Source organism: Penaeus monodon, chromosome 28 (assembly GCF_015228065.2).
Source record: "Penaeus monodon isolate SGIC_2016 chromosome 28, NSTDA_Pmon_1, whole genome shotgun sequence".
Taxonomy (NCBI): Eukaryota; Metazoa; Arthropoda; class Malacostraca; order Decapoda; family Penaeidae; genus Penaeus; species Penaeus monodon.
The window spans coordinates 33,033,559-33,033,993 of NC_051413.1; the positions used below are offsets into that span (position 1 = coordinate 33,033,559).

At 43.0% G+C, this 435-nt stretch overlaps 1 protein-coding gene across 1 annotated transcript in view; it reads right to left on the reverse strand.

The window, feature by feature from the left end:
* The window catches only part of LOC119591512 (axoneme-associated protein mst101(2)-like), a gene marked incomplete in the record, with an annotated part of 46,693 nt that overhangs the window by 13,031 nt on the left and 33,227 nt on the right, over positions 1-435 (reverse strand).

Sequence of the window (435 nt, forward strand, 5' to 3'; positions counted from 1 at the left end):
GGCCACTTTTCTCATCATCTACATTGAATCCATGTTTATTTACAAAAGTTCATGAGATGAAATGGATCTCGACTGAACGACAGGAAAAAAAAACTGATTGGATGGCGAATCTGAGAGGGGCGGGGTAAATGCGGACCAATCATGGCTCTCAGCCAATGAACTGCATGAAAGGGCGGAGCCAAACTGCCATTCGCTCGAGCTTGGGTTTTAGGGTCAGCTGCTGAATCATTCCAAATGGGATTAACTCCGCGCTGCCAAATTTTGTCACACACATTTCTAAAAACAATACAACAGACTGTATAAATGTATCAGCCATAGTCAACAGTAAAGTCACGTGCGAAATACTCTTAAAATGTAGGTGCACAAGGAATTTTACTTTCTAAGATTAAACGCTTACCGTCTCGTTGCGCCGAACTGTAGAAACATACCGCGTCG